The following is a 21,346-nucleotide window of genomic DNA, read 5'->3' on the forward strand; positions in this document are numbered from 1 at the left end:
TTTCCCTAGTTAAAAAGAAAGAGCACAAAATGACTATTAGCTGTGTAATTCATGTAACTATATTATAATTTCTTGTCAGAAATGTCATGACCTTTGGATTTGGGAATGGTTAAAAAAATTGAAAACATTAGCAAACATTAATACCTTTTGCAAAATAAAATTCCATCAGATACTCACTATTTAAAAAGAGTTGTTGGCTCTCTCCCATTTAGCTATGTATGTATGTTATTTGTTTACACGTGTCTTATACATTATTTTTACTGCAGCTATAGTTTTTTCTTCCTTTTATGATATTGACCTATAATTTAGCACTATCTAGATATGAGAGAAAAAATATGTAATTGAAGGATTATGTATGTATTTATTTAAAATCATCATCATCAACAACAAAATCTTTTTCAGGGAAATGTGGTTTCCACAGGGCATTAACCTTGTTCAAGGTGTGATGTTGCATGATAAATTTTGTCCCTTTGCTGAACCGAACTGCTATTGAAATACCATTTTCATGATTCTCAATTTTTCAAATTTATGCAGGTGCTGTACTGCATGACAATACCTGCGTTTAGTATGCGAACTGGAATTGGCAAAAGGATGATGGCTGCTCTCCTGCTAACTTTAAATAAGTCATGTCACAAATTGCATGTAAGACTTATAAAATATTAACATTGGAAGACACTGAAACAAATCAGTATTTCTATTAACCTGGGAAAAGATCTTCCAAATATATAACCAAAGTAACTAAAACAAACACTAAAAACGATTTACTTTTAAAACTAGGTTTATGAAATATTTCCCCCAAGTTTGCATGATTATTAGAAAAGTGGCTTAAAGAGTAAACAAAAGCTGGAATCTTGACCCGGAGTACTCTTCTAATCCTTCGCTGTGCTGTTACAATGGACCAGCAAATATTCCAACATAGCACCTCCTAAATTAAAAAGAGAAATAGTGTAGATTGCACACATTACAACATTTTTAAGGCTTACTTCTTTTTTTCCCCAATATTAAACCTTATTTTTCACACATTACTTAATGTTTCTTGTTTAAAAATTGTGTTCATATTAGTGTAGCTATCTGTTTGATGGTGGTTTAGTTTAGGAAATAAATCACAATTGGTTGTTTTTATTTTTGTTTGTTGATTGGTTTTCTGTAATAAAAAGGATACACAGTCAAGCAAAAGTGGATAATTATAAACAGCCTAACGGTATCTAGACTCAGCCTGCCTTCTTTGCAATTAGTAGACAAGAGGGAAAAGATTAAAGATATGGTGAACTCTATAACTCTGTTTTATTGACTCCATGGAAATTCAGACACACATGCTTGAGAGAGAGCAAGTGAACTAGAAAGGCAGACTTTGTTTAGTGTCAGCTTGTAATTTAAACTGTATTCAAGTTGGTTTATTAATGGTCTAGGTTTTGTAAAAATACAGAGGAAGATAAATGATATATAATAGAGAGAGTGAACAATGTAAACATCTTTTATCAAAAATTGATTTATTGATAACTTCCTACATTCTTCATATTAAGGTAGATATTATAGTAGATAGAAAAGCAAGATACAGTCTCCGTCTTTGAAGTGAAATATAATCTTGCCAGGGAGATAAGCAGTCTTTACAGGTGCTAAATTGAGCAGATATATTATGTGAGAATTTTGAAAGTAAGCCTAGAACTTGGAACCTGATTCTGAGTGCAAAGAATAGCCACCAACTTTTATGAACACAATTCTGATATTGATGTTGATATGACTGACATGTTTTCAGGAAAGGTATGCATCAACACTGATTTCCAAAAGTGAAGGCCATTTTGTAGTTGATATTTTCCTGAAATATTCTAGTACAACTGATACTGCCAGTCACTTCTTTGAAATTCTCTTCTCTCTTGACTTTGGTGCCCAAGATTCTGCTAATTCTTCTCAAATTACTGTTATGTCTTATTCATCACTACATGCTTCTTTTTTTCTTTAAAATGTTGATATTTCTTTGAAATATTTCTTTGCATCGTTGGTATTTCATAGCATCCATTCATCAGTTAAAGTCTCTTCTTATTTGACCTGCTTTCCACAAATGAAAAAATAATTTTATCTTTACTCCAATGCCAGCTAAGTGCTGATGACTCTCAACTATGTCCTGGCTTCTCTCATTTAAACTTAGACCCATATATTAAACTGTTCATGCACATCTTCACCTAGATCTCGTAAAAATGTTGCTATGCCCAATACTAGATTCCTTCCTCCTCAGACAGTGGGCATTTCCTGTGTATTGTCTACCCAACACCAGGTTGTCTTTCTTAATGGCTGCTTGGTTTTATTTTGGAAAAATCTCTCTCTCTCGTTTGAATACAATTTTGTCAGTCCAGGAGCTCTGCCCTCTCACTGCAGATGCCAAAGGAGTGTTTACAGAAGGTAAAAGGCCATTTTTGCAGGATTTTAATTTACCATATTGTGACCTAAGCGTGAGCATGTTTCTGAAACAGACAATTGGATTCTCTCTCCATCATTCTGGATATTGTAATACAAGGACCAAAAACTTGAAGTCCATTTATTTCAATGATGTCATCCCATTTGCATGGTTGAGCAGTTCTTGCTGCTTCAGTTTCTTTTCTGGATGCTGTCCTATTTTCATGGCTACTATTCTAACTATGCCCCATCTGATATCTTCTTGTGTTAGTTATTTGGTGATGTAAAGCGAATTACCTCAAAATGAAACAGCTCAAAATGACCACGTTGATTGTTTCTTACAGTGCCCGTAGCTCAGGGATTTGGGAGTGGTTTAGCTGGGTGCCTCCGGCTCAAGTTTTCTAATGAGATTGCAGTCATGCTGTTGACGGGGCCGCAGCCATTGCCAACCTCGGCTGGAGCAGGTGAGCTCACTCATGTGGCTGTTGGCAGACCTCAGAAAGTTTGTTTCCAAATTTGCTAGGTGGGCCTCTCTACAAGGTTTTCTTACAGCATGGCAGCTGGTTTTTACAAGGGTTGGTGGTCCAAGAGGGAAAGAGAGAACATCCATGATTAAAACCACAGCATTCTTGTTAACCTAATCCCTGAGGTAATATCCTGTCACTTCAGCTTATTCTATTCATTAGAAGTAAGTCAATGAATTTAGCCCACAGTCAGTGGAAGGGGATTATACAAGACTGAATCTTCGGGGAGAGACATGATTGGGAAACATCTTACAGGCTGCCTACTATCCCCAACACGTTTCCTTATTACCTAAGATAGCCAACACTGTCTTCTACTGATTGCAGCCTTACAACTCTAATGGATAAACTATATAAGCAGTACCCTTTTTTTTTAAATTTCTGTATTCCTATGTGGTTTTTTTACCATTATGATCTTCCACCCAATGTCCAAATCTTGGAGTAAGGTTTACAACCTCGCTCTCCCTAACTCCCTACATCAAATATATTTCTATATTCCAATCTTTCAGTTTCTAAAACCACTTGAGAGGAATCGTCATGACTGCACTCTTCTACCTTATTATCTGAATCTTTTTCCTCTAGAATTTATGCTTCTGTTTCTGCTTTTAATTTCCTGAACATTTTCCACTGTATATAATTATTTCTTGTTGTTCCTATGGCTTTTTCAACCTGAAACACCTTTTCCCTCATCTCTCCAGTCCCACACTACACTTCTCCTAGTGTGTTCTTTTAGGGCCAACTTAGTCATCACCTTACCTAGAAAACTGCCTCTTATTTCCCAAGTCTGAGAAGTGTATTTTCATTGTGGACTCACGGTGTTATCTGAATCTTTGTTATGGCACTTGTCACATGTTATTATACTACCTGATATGTGTCTGCCTTCCCTGAAAGACTGTGAAACTGTGGGTTAAAACTCCGTGATCTTCATGTCTCGCACATATCTCTTGTATTATGATTTGTATTATAATTCTCAAAATATAATAGATAAGCTGAAAACAAATTTTATATCAACATCCTACATGATTCAATAAAGATAGTTATATTTGCTCATAACTACAATGAAATAGCATGAGAATCTATGTGGAGAGTAAGTTGTTGACAGTAACACTGTGTTAAATTTAGGGCACACATTGATTTGGAAATTCAGGAATTCAGCAGTCTACTAGGAAAATAATGGAGAATTAAAGCAATTAGAGAACGATTTTATCATAATTGCAAATCCTTTTCAGTTATATATGCAGTTATTATATAAAATGGTTTTATATAAATTACTGTAAGAGTAAATTTAGAGCTAGTGAAAACCTGAAGATTAGCAGACACTTGCAGGGCACAATGAAGACTTTGCAATTTTTGATGATTAGAGATTACATAAACTTAATGTGTGAGGTTGTTTCCAAAACTCAAATATTAGAAATGATTGATATCCACACACCATATACACAAAGTAGAGCCAGAGGACTTAGTGACATTAAGAGATGAGTGTTGTCACTAGTGATGATGACATAAAGTATGACTTCTAAGTGATACAATGGCCATGAGGCTTGACTTTTCCTTTCTGCTTTCACTTGAAACACCTTACCTTGACTGTCTACATTTGCTTTTTTCCACTAAGAAATTAGGTTCTTACTCTCAGCTAAAATATAACACACTAGAAAAGCATTAGGAGATATACCTAATATAAATGATGAGTTAACGGGTGCAGCACACCAACATGGTACATGTATACATATATAACAAACCTGCACGTTGTGCACATGTACCCTAGAACTTAAAAGTATAATTTAAAAAAAGAAAAATTATACAATTAAAGTATAATTCTCTAAAGGCTAGCTTTCCATCTAGAGTTTTTGAGCATCAAATTTTATGCTTTGTAGTGTTTGCCTAAATATGTTTTTCTCCTGAGTTAAATAAAGTTTATATTAACATCTCAAAATAAAATTTATCCAATTACAATAGATAATTTCATTGGCATACATATTTAGACTTATTCATCTCTTTTCAAAAACCTTATCTACACATTAAAATTACCTTTTACTTGGTCTTTTTTTAAATTTGTAAAATATAAATGTAACTCTACTGATTATCTTGTCAATAGATTATTTAAACATCTTTTATGGATGTAATATTGAAGCATATAAAAATTTTTAATTTAATACGTAAAATATTTATGCTTATTTAATATTCATTTTATTACAAATAAAAACAACTTTTTAGACAATAAATGATTTCAATAGATATTTCCCATCAGAGAATATGTATCAATAAAAAAGAAAAAATCATGTTCATGCTTCATTTATTTTTAATCAAATTTCAATATTTGAGTCTTATTATAAAGATTCTACTTTGTGATTCTTCATAGTTTTACATTCTAATCAAATATACATTGTTCACTTTGACAATGTAATATCATTTACTTATAGAATAAATTTGTACGTCTCAGTCCCTACTTATTGTCAGCACTTGAAACATGGGCTATTTTTACTGGAGAATGTAGCATAAAAATGGACAACACTTTTATTCTTAGAATTTCCTATTTTATCTTTGGAAACTGATAATGTTATTCAACCATGCTTCCAGATTTTTATACTATTTGGCATATTCTTTCCAGAGTTATAAAAATCTGCTCTTTGCATAATGAGACTTCCTTTAATATCCACTTAAAAACCCACAGAGATCATATTCTTTAGATAGGTGAGTAATTCAGGGTAATTTATAGCTTCAGAACATGCAGCACACTTACTTTTTTTGGAGTTAACTGATTTCTAGATATTCCACCTAATAGTCTGCTCTTGTTCAGTCATCTTTAATATCTTTCTGATTTGATATTTGTTCCAACCATCTAGTTCTCGGGAGTTTCCCCACAGAGCTGTAAACTGAACTATTTTCAACATCTTTATTCAAATTTCGATGCTAAAATTTAAAGTGTACAAAAATCATGTTGAGAATCTTTCCTGTTTAAAGACATTGTGAAAATAATAAAAATATGTTTTACATAAATTTTACCCTTTATACTTGTGAAGCTCTCTATTATTTAGTTATTTATGCATTTATTTATATCTTTTGAGATAATCTGCTTTATTGCCCAGGCTGGAGTGCAGTGGCACGGTCACAATTCATTGCAGCCTCAGCCTCCTGGGAATCCTCTCCCACTGAGTTTCTGGGTAGCTGGGACCACAGACATGAGCCACCATGCTTGGTTATTTTTATTATTATTATTATTATTTTTGGTAGAGATGAGGTATCCCTATATTGCCCAGACTGGCCTCAAACTACTGGGCTCGAGGGCTTCCCTCTTGGGCTTCCCCAAGTGTTTGGATTGTAAGTGTGATCCACTTTGCCCAGCCGTGAGGCTCTTTAGATCCAATGGATAAAGATATCCAATTTTGGTAGAATTGCTTACAGAAAATAATGTGAGACACATTTCTGAAAAATTCTGTTATATCTAGATGAGAATATGCTTTAATATAAAAAGCACATTTCTTGACTATGTTTGAAACTTTAAATAGAGCATGTAAGACACTTGTTCATCTGTTTCCTGAAAACCTTTCCCTCTTCACCTTCTCCTCTTTACTTTTCGATTTTTACATTCCAAAATTCTAAGCATTCAGCATTGTTCAACATACCATGTCCTTTTGTGTCTCCGTATATTTTACTGTTCAGATCCATGTGACTTTCTCAACCAGTGTTCCCTCTCTGACAATTCAATTGTTAATCCTTATGAGATGTAATTTTGAATGGATCTTTCCAATTGCTTTGGCTTTTTCAACTAGAATTCAAGAATGAAGAGAAAGAGACACTAAATACTTTATAGTCCAAAGACATGACCAAGAAACTGTAAAAATTATAGGCAAAAATGTTTCTGAGAATTTATTAATAGATGGCCACGCTGGTACTGGTATTCCACAACCATCAACCAGTTCCCCACCTATCTATCTCCATCTATATAGCCTTTAGAGAAAAATAAATGAATAATTATGTTGCTTTGGGATTTCTGAAATGTTTTACTTTCCATTTCTCAAACCAAGGAAGGGGGCAATCTCTTGATTTTGAAGTGTGTGTGTGTGTGTGTGTGTGTTTAGAGTAGAACAAAATAGATGATCACTCCAGAAACTCTTAAGACTTGAAAATGAGCCACTAAAATGTATTTTGCTGAGACTGGAGTATCATTTGAGCTCTGAGCAACATAGCAAGACTTTATCTCTTAAAACAAAAAAAATCCTGAACCTCTAAGATGGAGGAAAATATGATCATGTTGAATTAAAGTTTGATAACTGGTGTGATCTGAGCATCCCCAAGCTCTGTGCCTTCTGGGTCGCCTTTAACATGGAAATAACATAATTTCCATAATTTCTTTAATTTCATCCCGTCTCACCTCACTGCAGAAAGCCCTGCTCTGTCCCGAGTTTCCCTGAGCATTCTTAAAGCCTTGATTGCCACACTTTGTGTATATATAATATATTATATTAATATATAAATATTTTGTATATTATATATGTTAATATAATATATGATATATTGATATAATATAATATAATATATTATATTTATATAATATATCATGTTATATTTATATAATATATTATATATTGATATAATATATCATATTATATTTATATAATATATTATATATTGATATAATATATCATATTATATTTATATAATATATAAATATATTTTATTTATTTATAAATAAAATTTTATATATATAAAATTTTATATATAATATATATAAAAGTATATAAAATATAATACATAAGTGTATGTTATATATTTTATTTATTTATTTATTATATATTATATATAATAAAATACAATATATATTATATATACATGAAGTGTAGCAATCAGGGCTGCAAGAATGCTCAGGGAAACTCGGGACAGAGCAGGGCTTTCTGCAGTGAGGTGAGATGGGATGAAATTAAGGAAATATATATATTATATTAAGGAAATATATATATTATATACACACATGTCAATATCAAGAGATTATATACATATGTATATTTATATATGTTTACCTTTTATTAAAAGTTCAGGGGTATTCGTGCAGGTTTGTTACACAGGTAAATTCCTGTAATGGGGGTGGTTGTACAGACTGTTTCATCACCCAGGTTTTAGGCCTCATACCCATTAGTCGTTTATCCTGACCCTCTTCCTCCTCTCACCCTCCACCCTCCAAAAAGCCCCAGTGTGTGTTGTTGTTCTCTTCTATGTGTCCATGTGTTCTCATCATTTAGCTCCGACTTACACATGAGAACATACAGTATTTGGTTTTCTGTTCCTGTGTATGTTTGCTCAGGATAATGGCCTCCAGCTCCATCCATGTCCCTGCAAAGGACACGATCTCCTTCTTGGTAATGGCTGCATTGTGTACAGATAGAGGACACTGAGATTTTGATCCCTGGCAAGGAGTTTGCTATGTTGTGGAATTAGCAGTATAACCAGGCTGGGGACATTATGGGCAGAATATTCATAGGAACACTTGACATGTGTCACTTGTTTGTTGGGGGCAACTATGAGCACAGAGCCTGGTTCTTTCTTTGCTGGAAATATTGGAGGGTGAAATGTGTGTTTAAGCAGCCCGTGTCTCCAGAATGAGAAGGGATAGTCGTATGCTTGCAAAGGAGAAGAGAATACCTTCAAACCCAGAGTTATTAACAGCCTTCAAAAACAAATAGAGGATGTTAAAAGTCCTTATAAATTCCTTACTCAAAAACAAAAAAAACCTTAAGACTATTTTCCCTGCAGATGTATTATTGCTCATATGTCTTTTATTTAAAATATGGCAGAACATTTCAAAATGTATTTCTGTGAATGTATTCTTCACATTCCTGAATACACTAAAAATGTGTTCAGTTAATCTATTCAAATGACATAGTTAACAGATATACTGAAAATCTATTCTTATATTCTAATACTGTATTTATTGGGTACAATTATTTATTGAGTTTGATACTTATGAGGGATATATTATTTGTATCTAGTCTTTTTCTCTTGATGCAAGAACCGAGAGATAGGATAGAGATAGATTAACAATACTTAAAATGCTGTTATATTAAAAAGAGAGAACTGGATACTGGAAGTTAACAGAGAAAAGTTTGTCCTAGAACCAAATCATACCCTCCCCACCCCTCATCCACCACTCTAACAATCTATAGTTCAAAACCTAGTGAAAACCCAGTTACTTTTCCTCACCCACTTCACAATCCCAAGTACAAGCCTACTGAGGGAAGTGTAGGAGATAGGATTGTGGAGGGTTGAGGTCAGTATTTTCATTCAGGCTGGGCAGAATCCTTAGAATATCAAAGTGAATGAAAAGTCATGGTATCACACTAAAATATCTTTAAGGAATCTGCCTCCCATTAGGAAAGGAAAATTTTAAACTGTACATTCTAGGGTAGTAAAAAGAGATAAATCAAACGATTTTGTGTGTGTATATTCCATACTTGAGCTTGTTTAATAACCATTCAGATCCCACATCACTGCTTTGGGAAAAGAGATTTTCAAGTAACTTGGTCTCATCTAGTCTAAAGAGCCGTGAACTTCAGAAAGTGACAGAGCATAACATTCATCTATTTCCTAGTTTGGGGACATAGATATATTATTCCTTTTCTTGGGGTTTTAGCTAAATAAGAAAATTGGAACATTAATACCATCCTAGCAAGACGCATTTGGCACATGGTTGGGATCTCAAATCTATTTTTTCCTCTTAGTACAGAACTTTCCTGACAGACTTACTTTCTGGCAATCAAGTCTTTTCTCTTTATTAACTTCCATTGTTTTTGGCTTGTTATCTCTACTAGTGCCATTATAATGCGGTATTGTAAGAATTAGTAATCACAACATTTTTCCTAGTACTTTGTCATCCGTTGACTTTACGCAGATAATAATGGTGGGATCTTCACTTGCCAGCAGTATTCCTGGCATTTGAAGTCTGCAAACAATATTATCTGCTTGCTATGCTCTAGGTATTTGTGATGCAGATCGAAAAAGGAAAAGTGTCTCTTACAAAGGGGACTATAGCAAAGACAGAAAAATATACAGGAAATTTCTACAGAATAAATGTGTGCGTAAAGAATATGGCTGTTCAGGGAAAAAAGGCTTGCTTAGTGAAGTAGTGGTAACCCAATTTCAATGGGCAGTATGCATAATCTTTTGTTTTCGTGTAGAACGAATGCATCTCAATCTTGAATGTAAGTAGAGATTAGATAGTTAAAGGAACAAAAGTACATTGTAGGTCGGGGGTTGGCACTTTTTCTATAATAGGCCTAATTGCAAATATTTTAGGCGTTGAAAGCCATGTGGTGGGCTTTACATTTTTCACCTTTACTATTGCAGTGCAAAAACAGACATTAACAACATATGCAGTAATGAGGGTAACTGTGTTCTAACAAAATCACACAGGCAAAGGACTGACTCTTGTTGTAGGCGAGTATATTAGCATGAAAGGGTAGATAAATATAGTTTGCAGAGGGATCTCTTTGTATCACCTAGTTTAACTCTCATCACTCTCAAACTTCCACTTTACACATTATTAATAACTAATTATTTGATTATCAATGTGCCAACATTGATAACCATATTAATAACCAATTCTAAGAAAATTAACCCTAACCCTATTAATAACCACTTCTTCAGTTATTAATAATGTGTAGAGTGGAAGTTTGAGAGTCATGAGAGTTCTACGAAGTGATACAAAGAGATGGAAGAATGAAAAACTTTGTCACTATTAGCAGATTGACTGTTGTCAGTAAGTCAGAGTGAGGAAGAATGGCTAAAGGGTTATAGTGATGATATTAGAAGCAGAATTGCCTAGGAGAATATTGAAAGGAATAGCTTCTAAGCTGGTGCTGTATAGTAGTGGGGAAGGGAGCAGGGTAGGCTCAAAATTCAAGTGGAAAAAAGTTTCCTCAGCTGGCCAGGCGCAGTAGCTCACGTCTGTAATCCCAGCACTTTGGGAGACTGAGGTGGGCAGATCACAAGGTCAGGAGTTCAAGACCAGCCTGGCCAACATAGTGAAACCCTGTCTCTACTAAAAATACAAAAAAAAACACAAAAATTAGCCAGGCGTGGCAGCGGGTGCCTGTAATCCCAGCTACTCAGGAGGCTGAGGTAGCAGAATCACTTGAATCCAAGAGGTGGAGGTTGCAGTGAGTGGAGATCGCACCACTGCACCCCAGTCTGGGCAACAGTGTGAGTTTCTGTCTCAAAAAAAAAACAAAGAAAACCAGTTTCTTTGGCTAAGCCTTGCTGTTGATGCACAATAATATGTACCAGGGTGACCATTAGGCATTTAAATCAGGGTTATGGCATGGCCATATATCCTTTTAGGTGTATCATCCTTGAGGCTTCATGGAAATTTATTTAAGGGGGCCAAATAGAGAAAGAACCATTATGAGACTGTCCAAGTGAAAGGTGATGAGAGATTGTTATGGGACACCGTTGATGATGATCGTGAAGGTAGGCAAATATTTTAGAGATAAATTTTGCTGAATTGGTTATGGATAATTATCAAGAGAAATAGAAACAATGTTGCATAATCTTAGTATGCTAACTTAAGCTCATTTTTGGATATTCAAGAGGTAAAAAATATCAAAAATATAGAAAATTGGGTATATGTGTGTACAGGAAATTTAATTCATCATTGAAAATAGTAATATTTTTAATATTAATTAGATAAATAGAACACAGATGAATGATAATAAAGTTAATGCCTCTCAATTGGAAAAGTGTAATTGATCATTTTTTGGTGGAATTTAATGCCTTGTTTTCTAAAGATTAAGACTGGTGACAGGCTGTGTTTACATGGCATTGTCTTTTTTTCTGAAGAAATTATAGACTTTACTTGAAATGTCAGTATTATTGGTCTCTTTTCTTACAAAGATAAATGTTGCATCACATCTAAATTATGATATTTTTATCCTTCTCATTGAGGGAGAAAGAGAGAAAGAGAAAACACTATAGAAGAATGAGTCAAAAGAGTTTGATGAATGACTTTATACTCCCATGTAGCTAATTGTAAATTTTCAAGGGCAAAATATTGACAATGACAATGGCTTTGTACATATATATTTTGACAGATGCCTCCAGGTCGGTGCCACAAACACATTTGGTTTCTTCCTTTCTGGGCAGCACAGTGCTATTCAGCATGAAGTATGACAAGAGTGATTGGTAGAGGGTCTTTCAAAGGATTTAAAGCCATCACTGAGGGAAGAATAAGAAAGAAATGCCATTTATAAGACCCAAAGAAGAACAGAGTCCCCATTAAGAACTGAGACGTAAACATCACTTAACGGTGTCTCCTAGCTAGTCTCATGTGTCACTTGAAACTTATTGAAACTTCAAGCACAGAGTGCAATAGGGTGAGACTAAAGGTCGAAAACTTTACATTTGCTATCTGGAATGAGTTTCCAGAAAGAATAGCTAAAGTTATGGTTCATCTTGGTATTTTATTTGTAGTTGTTATTTTGAGGGAATGCATATCATGTAAGTCTCTACATTTTACTTACTGTCTGGGGGCATTTTGTCTCTGTTTATAATTTACAAAACGTTTTGAAAGCAAGCTCTAGATGAGGAATAGTTCTAAAGTCATAGGATAGTGTCAAGAACCATTTTGCATAATCTTCATCTTCCTCAACATATCACCAATCACTGAAAGCAGAAAGCAAAGTCAGAAAATTTCCTCATATCATGTTAAGGAAATTATTGGCTTTTGAATTTTTGCTTTTGAATCACTGCTTTTGAATTTTTCAGAATCTAAATAGTAGGGCATTTGCCACTTCCTCTAATATATTTGTCTCAAAGATGAAAACAATTCTGATTCATAGTAGTGAAGTCATTTAAATAACAAGGTTGCTTCTAATTGTATTATAGACTTATTTACATTCCAAGTTTGTTTCCCCAAATTTGAAAGTGACATAAAATTACACATAATTTTAAAACTTTTGAAAAATTTAATAACATGTTAACTGAAAGACGTAGAAAGTAAATCTAACATAGATTGAGCGTAGTAAAGATTAAATTAATTATGAGATATAAATTACTTAGAAAAACACATAGCACATATTAAATAATGATTAAAGGTTATCTGTTTTCAAGTATTAGTTACTAATATTCCATTCTTATAAAACAAAATTTGATAATAATTTATTTTCTGTATTTTATTCATGGTTTTTCCTATCTATTTCCATGACATACGAGTTGAATATAGCTTATAAAAGTGACTAAGTTATACACAGTTATTAAATTTCAAATGTAATGCTCTAATACCAAAAACATTCTGTTTCAGAAAGAAATTAAGTTACACTGTTTTCATGTAAATGTTCATGTAGTGATTGATACTTCCATTCAAAACAAAATGAAGAGTTGACATAATTCCTCAGCTAATGTCGTCTCAAATCTTTACACTGAATGTGAAATCTTTATACTGCATGTAACATTTGTTATTGCTGGAAGTTGTCTAGAGTTATAATAATCACAATGCTAAGAAAGAAGGAAATATATATTTAAGTATCTAGAGAAGTATTTAGGCATATAGATATCTTTAGTTACATACATGCTTAGAAGATCATGTTCCCAATTCAAGTTTAGTATATATACATACTTATAGATACATATTTTTTTTTACAGGTGAATATATGTATATACATAAAGCTAAGTGTACATGCATATCTATTATATATAAAATAGATAAATATCCCAATTATGCTTCAATATTTAGACATAATGCAACGGAAAATTACTGAAAACAACCTTTATTTTTAAGGACAGGAGAATATAAAGTTGCCCAAATTAAGATGGGAGTATTTGTTTTAACACTGAGGTGCCTATGGCAGCTATGTTACTCTTGCTACATTTCAAATTCCTTGGGTAGGATGACATCACTGTAATTTACTGGATTCTTTCCTCTCTGTTTTGGTTTGTGTCCTTGGTTTTTTTTGGAGAGCGACTGGATGTGTCTCCTGGTATATAAGCCAATGTAAACAGAATTTTCAATAGGTCATGCTTAATAAAGACAGAATGGATGTGATCATTCTGTTCAAATTAAGGTATCCTATATGCCTGTGGGTTAGATAGAAGGACATTACTCTGATATTAACCTTGTTTTTCAGACTTACCCAGATTTCCTAAACTTTCCAGAGAAAATGGTCTTCTCCCTGGCCAGTTACTAAACTGGAGTAAAATCATTTCTCTTGTGTAGAAAAATTGGTTGACTGTGGTTTTAGAGCAGATTTGCAACTATTAATAGTTATGCCAATAATCGTTTAACAGTGCATCTGTTAATATATATGGAAAGACAATGTGTATAGACAGATGTGTAAAATTGAAAAATAAACATATAACAAGAGAGAAACATCTATCGAACAGACAATATACATACACATCAAACACAACAGCAGTTTTAGTGACCATAATATTTATTTCTCATTTTTACATTGGTTACATTAGTGACAACTGAAAATGACAGTTGGCAATGTAGCTAACAGTTTCAGTAAAAGTATAAAACAAAAGACTGTGTACAAAGCACGTTTCTTTCTGCTTTTGTAATCTTCAGTTGCAAAAATTTACACACCTGAGTAACCATCTGTTTTATTCAAGAAAAAATCATTCTTATTTCTCTCTCTCATCTTGAAAACAGCTGTCAGCCAGGAGGGCAGAGCTGAAATTTATTGCTCGTATCACATGAAGCATAGAACAGACTCTGCTACTCCTTAAGATTCAAAACTTTGCCTCTCACAAAGTTACCTTTTATTTTCCTCTTGTTTGTCACTCATCTCCCCTACTGTGCTGTTTTTATTTCTTTTACTATTAATAATAAAATTCATGGATGACTGTATTATTCAATGCCTACCTTAGTACAATAATTCAAGAAGTATTTGAATTATTGCATCATTGGCTTTAGAAAACAAATATTTATAGGCCATTTTCAACTTTTATATATATATATATATTTAATTTTCACAAATTGAACATACCCACAAAACTAGCCTCCAAATCAAGAATGCAAATATTGCCAACATTCCAGAAATTTCTATAATACTTCATTCAGATCACTACCTGCCTGCTCAAAAGATAACCATTACGGCCAGGCGCAGTGGCTCACACTTGTAACCCTAGCACTTTGGGAGGCCGAGGCAGGTGGATCACCTGAAATCAGGAGTTTGAGATCAGCCTGGCCAACATGGTGAAACTCTGTCTCTACTAAAAATGCAAAAAAAAAAAAAAAAAAAAAATTAGCTGGGCGTGGTGGCGCACACCTGTAATCCCAGCTACTGGGGAGGCTGGGGTGGTAGAATTGCTTGAACCTGGGAGGCAGAGGCTGTAATGAGTCGAGATTGTGCCATTGCACTCCAGCCTAGGCAACACAACAAGACCCAGACTCAAACAAACAAACAAACAAAACTATTACTCTGAATTTTCCCCTTTTTTACTTTCTGTAACTAATTTATTTTTTTTTCTCAGCCATGATTCAATTCTATCAGACATTGTTAAAATTGAATTAAAATCTGAACACAGTGAAATTTGCAAATATTAAGTATACAATTTGATGAGCTTTACAAGTGTACCTACCTCCGTACATACTTCAATTATAAGAGTCATCTAATAAAATTTCCTTGTGCTTTCTTATTATAGCCAGTCCCCACACACCACAGACAAAAACATTTTCTGATTTCCATTACCTTAAATTTATTTTGCCCAATTTTAGTCTGTCACATAAATGAAATCATGTAGCTTGCATATTATGGGGGAGTCTGACTTCTTTCACAATCAAGATGTCATTTCAAAATTTCATCCATGTTTCCTCATAACTCAGAGGCACCAGCAAGCTAATTGGGAATGATCGTTTGTAGAGTTCCTAGAATAACAAAGCTGAATACAGAAAGCTGAGTTTGAAGCAGAGACACAATAGCTTAAGAATTGGCACAAGCCAAGAGGTAAATATAAAGGTTATTATAATAATTGTTGACTTCAAAATAGCTGTGGTAGCCTCAGACCAGAAGCTAGCTCAAACAAACCAACCGAACACCAGCGTAGAAACACTGAGATAACTGACATCCGAATTTGGCAGTTGGAAGATATTTCCACTAACTAGAAGGTTAATGGAACTAGGTTGGGAAAAGTAATTATGCACTTGCAAATAGTTTACTTATGTAATGGAGCAGAGTCAGCAACAAAAGATAGAAATAAATTTCATTTAAAGTCTTACCCAGAGACCCAGGTTGCTACTAACTGGAAAACCAGATAGTTACCATTATGATGTACAGTTGATACATTCTAAGGAGGTTTTTGTACTCTTGCCCACAGTTTTATAGCCATTTGGGGATTTTGATTCTAAGAAATCAATGCAGCAGGGAGTCAGAAAGACTGAAAATGGTGTAGAAGTATACAGTATTACAACCTGTAAGCGATTTTATTTAAAAAAAAAAAATCACTTTCAGCAAGGTGGTTATGAGAATATTCTTGGAAATAGTGAATTCTCAACATCATGTTGTTCTTTATTTTAAATTATCACAAAACTAAGCAATAATCTTATTTAGGGCTGCATACAGGAAACCTGTGTTCTGTGAAGGCAATTGTCTTATGAGAATAGAACAGAATACCATACTCTAAAGATAAACTTGTCAAGTGTAGATATGGGCAAGTCTAGATTTAACCGGCACTTATGTGAAAAGTATGCCCAGGTGGGGATACTCTTATATATTCTTGGTTGGTGAAAATAATGGATCTGAATAAAATATTTTTCTTGCTATAGCTATGATAAATAATTTAATATAATAAAACAAAGGCAGCACAGTTTCTATACCATTTTCTATAAAGTGAAGAAAGTGATACCATAAAAATGAATGAAAAAAGCAAATACCTGAAAGTTACCTACTGCAGAAACCCAAAAGAATGGGTGTATTTTTTCATATGAAAAGTGGACTTTATGAAAGGAAAACATAAATGAGTAAGCAAAAAATAGGTTGTTTGCCCAAATTTAAGAATTTTTGGTTGAAATTACTAGAAATCCCCTCTACCAAGACTGGGAAGGGAGGGAGTAGCGGAATAGGGAAAGTATTTTATGAAAGTATCCAGGGCGGTGCCACAGAATTCAAGGGTAACCAGTCTTCTGAAGGGACTCTGCAGACAAATGGGAAAAATCTCTGGGAATCTAGCGTGAAGTCACAACACCGCTCCTTTCGGTGTATGTCTTTGCATTTGCTTCAGTTTTCTGTCCACTTGGCAGTTGCACGAGCAATGCAAGCCTGACAGTGTTCTGGGCAATGTTAGCTGGAACTCCAGAGCAAACATCGTTGGCCAGTGTTGTTCCCTATCAAGATAAAATGTTCAGGCTTTTACATCCTCACCTCCACTGGTAACTGGATACGGACATGAGACCTTCAGGGAGGCAGCCGTCTGCCGCTGAGACAAACCACAAGAAAGGTAACAGTTGGAGATGTCTACTGACTGCGTTCCCTGAAGCCTGGCAGTGAGCAGTTTCTCGAAGGGGCATCTAGATGGAACATCCTCCTGATGTTCTACCACAATGCACCCCCTGTGCCTCTTGGGTCCACCTTTTCATATACTTTCAGCAATTAGCTTCTCCATGAATTCACCACACTCTTTTTTTGAAGGGTAAAAGTAACAGATTAGTTAAGTGAGTGAACTATAGCCCCAGTGCTGTACTTAATTCTCAGGGACCAAGTGATACTTACAGACTCTTTCTTCCACTTTTCATTTTCTTTCACCTTTATCCTCAGCTACTCCCTCTGATGGCCTCATGGATGACTTACCTAATGATTAGACCCAGACCATCATCCCTGAGGGTGTGACTTCCTGTTCATCACAGCTTCTCAGGCCAGATTGCTGTATCTGTCTTTTCGCAATTGTCACAATTGGGTGAAGAATTACCAAGACCTACTTAACTAGATTATCTTGGTGCCACGAATATTCAGTGCTCCATCACGTAACAGCAGTTTTGCCTTTTCCTCAACATGAAGGTCAATTACCGTTGCCAAGATTGTGACTCCACTTCTTGTCTGCTTGTCCTTGGAACAAAAACCTCAAAGTGCCCAGGGGACAGCTGCAGTTTCTAGCTCAGTTGGAAACTTGCTTTTTCTAATCCCTTTGGGAACCTGGATGTCTGCTCTAAGGCGTCCAGAGTTGCAGGCATGGGAAGTACAAAGTCCCATGGTGGGTCATTAGAATAATGACCTCTGCTTCTCTTCCTTGTATCACAAAACCATGTATTCTTTCTTTAGGCCACAGAATCACATAATGGTCTTTGATGCAATGTATATACTACCTCCTAGAGGATGGCATCTGTATTAGTCTGTTCTCACACTGCTAATAAAGACATACCTGAGACTGGGTAATTTACAAAGAAAAAGAGGTTTCATGGACTCACAGTTCCATATGGCTGGAGAGGCCTCACAATCAGGGTAGAAGGTGAAAGGCACATCTTACATGGCAGCAGGCAAGAGAGAACATGTGCAGGAGAACTCCTGCTTATAAAATCATCAGATCTCGTGAGACTTATTCACTATCATGAAAACAGCATGGGAAAAACTTGCTCCCATAATTCAATTACCTCCCACCAGGTGCCTCCCACCAGGTGCCTCCCACCAGGTAGGTGCCTCCCATGATATATGGGGACTACCACAATTCAAGGTGAGATTTGGGTAGGGACATAGACCCAAACTATATCAAGATCTCATCTCCACAGAACATGGCCTCTAGACTGGTGATTCAGAAATGTATCCGCCATGGCTTCAGTTCTATATCAGGCCAGCAGGTCCTGGGTGGTGATATTATGAGATCTGAGCAGTGGATCTCATGGTCAGGGCCTACTTATATCCTGAAAAGTGGATCCACTGATTTCAGGTGATATTAGACAGGATCCTGGCTAGTAAACTAAACACTGTAAACGCTAAAATAGTGGTGCTTGTTGGGGCTCTTAGGGCAAGAGAAATCGATATCCATAATGTTTTTTTTTTTTCTATTTCTGTGAGAACAGACTGCTGGCTATCCTATATGAAAGAGCCTAAGGTGGTTACTTTCCCAGAAAGTGGCTGGATGGTGGCCTAGAAGAATAGTGCCGTGGTGAGGGGTCAGCCTTAGTGCTTACTGCTATCGGGTTGGCTGTTTGGCAATGGAAATGGCTAGATTATCCCTAAAAAATGAGAATCCACTCTGTTGGACCCGTGCATATTCTCCATGTCTACTATGATGACCACTTCTTTTGTGTGCCTATTGTGTTAATTCTGAAGTAGTCAACAGCGGAGGCTGATGGATGTTAACCTACCAGTCATTTTGTCTAGTTGGTTGTTTAATTCAACACCTGAGACAAAAGTGTTCTTTGGTATTTGTTAATATGTTATAAAAAGATCATCATACTTTGTGCCCACTCCCATGTGCCTATCTTCATGCCTCTAACCCTGAATTCCTGGCCTCGTATCTTCCAATCGTTTTCTTTCTAAGCCTCTGAACAACTCAGGCCATTACCCTGTGGCCATAAGGCCATAGACTTGCTAATACCATGGTCCTTTTTTGTGTATATAAAGTACATGATAAGATGCTGCTCCTGAAACTCTGCCCATTGGGAGTATTTTCCCCAGCTCTGTCTTTCATGATCACCCCAGGAAGAAGCATACAGAAGCTGCTATCTATTTTTGATTTGTAATCACATACTGAGCCAGCTCATCTGTAATTTAAATGGGCATTTTGCTCCTTTCTTAAAGTGCCCCTACGTCCAGCCGAGAGTTGAAAGAAGAGCAACAGTGTTGAAAGCCATAGATTTCTGGTGCGCTTCCCTTTTAGGAGACATGTTTAAGGTTTTTTGCTGCATAATGGGCAGGTATAATGTAAACCTTTTCTTTCTTTGCTACAAAAGCTTCAGTAAATTTTCCATCACTTAAAAATGCTATGTTCAAACACAATCTTCTTGGGATTTTCAAAGAAATGAAGATGTTGAAGCTGACACTTTGATTACTGACACTTTGATTACACTTTCAGCGTAGAAAAGTAACTTGATTTTTAAATGACTGTTGAAGAGATTAATGGAAGGAAGACAGTAAAGACAAGTTTTTGAGTGGATATTAGAACAAAATGAAAATATTTTTGATCAGGATGATTTTAGAAAGCTAAAAATGACTTATGAGGCTGAATAATGGTCTCCAGAGATGTTCATGGCTTAATCCCCAGAATCTGTGACTGTTAGTTGATACCACAAGAGGAAATTTGCAGTTGTGATAAAGTTAAAGTATATGAAATGAGGAGATTATCCAAGATTACCCAGGTGGGCCCCTCTGAAGTCAGAAGATAATGTAATTACAGAAGCAAAGGGGCAGAGAATTAGACTTGAAGACACTGTGCTTCTAGCTTTGAAGACATCTAGAAAGGCAGTCTCTGGAAACGGGGAAGTGCAGGGCAGCAAAGTCTCCTTGGATCCTGCAGAGGACACAGCCCAGGTGATGCACTTCAAATTTCTACCCTCCAGAAGGATCAAATTCTACAAATATGTACAAATATGTGTCCTTTCAAGCCCCTAAACTAGTAGGCATTTGTTACAGCAGCAATAAAAAATGAATACCGTGTGCTATTTTGAAATCTGACTTTTCTGAGAAGCCAGTTAAGTATTTATTTTGTTAACAACTGACTTTTGAGCTCACTGGATGTTAAAAATATTTTTGTCATTAATACACTGTGAATACTCAGTACTAAGTAATATAAGTAGCGTGACAGTTTTTGCCTTCTCCCTTTCCAGGCACAACATGAAGAATAACTCAATGATTTGCCTAAAAGAAGACAAATATGTTATCCCTTCACTTCCTAAACTTATTTGTTTTCTCATCTTCAAGAACGAAAGTAATTCAGCATACATATATAACATATTTATATTTCTTTATAAATTATATTCATGTGCAACTGTATAATGTATAGTCATATTCATGCAATACCTATACAAACAAATGTACACATTTAAAATATAAAAAATAAGATGAAAATGGAATCAATGTAACACAAGTGATTGAAATATCTAATACTTTCTTTCAGCAAATCACTGGATCATATTGCAGATCCCTTGAATTTCTGCTCCTCTCATTACAAACTGCTGTATTAAATGACCAATATATATCTTTTCCTACTATTTAATGATTTTCTCCTTTTTCTACTGTGAGCTTGTTTTGCTGTTAATGACAAATATAGTACAGATTTAGTTAGATGCTATGGAGTATAAGGCAGAATAAGCAATGTGACTAATCCTCATTGTGCATTCTCAAGCTGACTCCCAGTACTCTATTTTCATGTCTCCTGAGCACTATAGCTTATTAAAATTGTCTACTTCTGCAGTATTTTAGTGAGAGGTATTAGGATGCAATATATCTTCTTCTTAACTTGCAAAGGTGATGAACGAAAATTATATGATCATTTGGTTAATGATATTAATTTAT

Source organism: Macaca thibetana, chromosome 3, assembly GCF_024542745.1.
Source record: "Macaca thibetana thibetana isolate TM-01 chromosome 3, ASM2454274v1, whole genome shotgun sequence".
Taxonomy (NCBI): domain Eukaryota; kingdom Metazoa; phylum Chordata; class Mammalia; order Primates; family Cercopithecidae; genus Macaca; species Macaca thibetana.